A 2981-nucleotide genomic window follows, 5' to 3' on the forward strand; every position below is an offset into this window, starting at 1 on the left:
TGCTTGCTTTAAAAGTAGCACAATTCATGATGTCAAACCTTGGAAAGTATCTAGATATCCCTGCCCTAATGCCAAAGGAACTGGAATCTGAATATGTGTTGCCGTCTGATGTCTATGTCTGGACGGTTGCGTAAAAAGGAGGGTTTCTGCACGACGCTGAAGTTGGCTTCCGATTCAGAGCATCCGATTCGGCAGTTAAGGGGAAAGTTAAGGGACATTTAATTTACAGCGCTGAGCGAACAATCCTCCGTGTTTGAACCTCTTAAATCGCTGCATAGCCGATTTATCTGGACCGGATTATCCCAGAGAATCTAAAGATTATTTATAACCCAGTTTCAGATTTGTGAAACCTTTATTCTATTTGTGAAAATACAAAAAAGGGAGATTTCAATGCTTTTTTCACATGTAGACCACATTAGACCAGGTCCTGATCTGAAACCACTAGACCTAGACTCATCAAATCTGGACTGGATTATCCCAGAGAGTCTAAAGATTCTTTATAACACAGTTTGAGATTTGTGAAACCTTAATTCTATTTGTGAAAAGAAGGCATAAAGGCTTGCCCTGCTGGGAGGTTCACTCTCTGAGTCTGATCCTGGCCTGCTGCAGCGACCTCAGCCTTCCACCTGTGCTTGTATTTTCACAAATAGAATAAAGGTTTCACAAATCTGAAACTGGGTTATAAAGAATCTTTAGACTCTCTGGGATAATCCAGTCCAGATAAATCGGCTATGCAGCGATTTAAGAGGTTCAAACACGAAGGATTGTTCGCTCAGCGCTGTAAATTAAATGTCCCTCAATTTCCCCTTAACTGCCGAATCGGATGCTCTGAATCGGAAGCCAACTTCAGCGTCGTGGTTAACGACCCGTGGCTTCTCCGCTGTTTTCTTGTCCCTCTTGTCTTGTCGGTTCGAAACACATCAGTATGTGTATACAGTTACATCGACCGAACTTCTTTCTGCAGATTTGAGCGTCCTTAACAACGGTCAATAAATCCTTGACAGCGGTCTGTCTGTTCTGGACTGTATATACAGTCTATGGTTTTGGATTAACAACGTGTCACGTGTTCTGAATTGACCAATCAGAAACGAGTATTCAACTAAACCATGTAATAATTATTTTTTAATAGAGGTTTCAAATCAAATCTTATTTCAATCATCAGTGACATGTATGCAGCGTCTCACAAACACAGTGACATCATGTATTACACTTTTTAGTAAGACACATAGGTCAAATATATGGAAGATTCAAGTATTTAATTCATTGTTTTTGCCAAATAATTATTGCCTAAATAACACCATTTCATTATTTGTATAACAGTAAGTTTCTCCAGTATAAAATCCGATTGGCAATTTATTTAGAAATAAAACAGATGTTCTACCTTCATGTTAATTTATGCAAACACAACTTTGTCCATTTATTTAAACAGTAGCAAGTAGATTAAAAGCTTTAAACCAAGCTGTGATCTCACTGGATCGTAAGGAAAAGAGGTTTTGAACATTTTGTCCTGTAAAAATAAATTGCATTTAACAGCAGCTCATCACAAAGATCCTAACTGGGGAAATGCATTCATACCCCAGGTTAGTGAGGAGCAACCTTCATTTGAATATTTAGATGATAATACTTTTCTATTTTTACTTCAGCAACATTTTGAATGCAGGACTTTTACTGTAACAGAGTATTCCGACACTATTACTACTACTTTTACTCAAGTACAAGATCTGAGTACTTCTAGTTTTACTCAAGTACAATACCTGAGTACTTATACTTTTACTCAAGCACAAGACCTGAGTACTTCTACTTTTACTCAAGTACAAGCACCTGAGTACTTCTACTTTTACTCAAGTACTAGATCTGAGTACTTCTACGTTTACTCAAGAACAAGCACCTGAGTACTTCTACTTTTACTCAAGTACAAGCACCTGAGTACTTCTACTTTTACTCAAGCACAAGACCTGAGTACTTCTACTTTTACTCAAGTACAAGCACCTGAGTACTTCTACTTTTACTCAAGTACAATACCTGAGTACTTATACTTTTACTCAAGCACAAGACCTGAGTACTTCTACTTTTACTCAAGTACAAGCACCTGAGTACTTCTACTTTTACTCAAGAACAAGATCTGAGTACTTCTACTTTTACTCAAGTACAAGATCTGAGTACTTCTACTTTTACTCAAGTACTAGATCTGAGTACTTCTACTTTTACTCAAGATCTGAGTACTTCTACTTTTACTCAAGATCTGAGTACTTCTACTTTTACTCATGTACAAGACCTAAGTACTTCTACTTTTACTCAAGATCTGAATACTTCTACTTTTACTCAAGTGCAAGACCTGAGTACTTCTCCTTTTACTCAAGTACAAGATCTGAGTACTTCTACTTTTACTCAAGTACAAGACCTGAGTACTTCTCCTTTTACTCAAGTACAAGATCTGAGTACTTCTCCTTTTACTCAAGTACAAGATCTGAGTACTTCTACTTTTACTCAAGTACAAGACCTGAGTACTTCTCCTTTTACTCAAGTACAATATCTGAGTACTTCTACTTTTACTCAAGATCTGAGTACTTCTACTTTCACTGAAGTATAAGATCTGAGTACTTCTACTTTCACTGAAGTATAAGATCTGAGTACTTCTACTTTCACTGAAGTATAAGATCTGAGTACTTCTACTTTCACTGAAGTATAAGATCTGAGTACTTCTACTTTAACTGAAGTATAAGATCTGAGTACTTCTACTTTCACTGAAGTATAAGATCTGAGTACTTCTACTTTCACTGAAGTATAAGATCTGAGTACTTCTACTTTCACTGAAGTATAAGATCTGAGTACTTCTCCCTCCTCTGATTAGAACCATATTGCACTGAACAAGCTCTTGTGAAATGATTGATATCATGTCACGTAAACTCCTCCTACGACATTATATGAAGTGATGTAAACCACCTCGGCCTAAAGACTCCTTCAGTTCCTGTTTTGCAGCA

The sequence above is a fragment of the Gymnodraco acuticeps genome, unplaced genomic scaffold (genome assembly GCF_902827175.1).
Source record: "Gymnodraco acuticeps unplaced genomic scaffold, fGymAcu1.1, whole genome shotgun sequence".
Lineage (NCBI taxonomy): Eukaryota > Metazoa > Chordata > Actinopteri > Perciformes > Bathydraconidae > Gymnodraco > Gymnodraco acuticeps.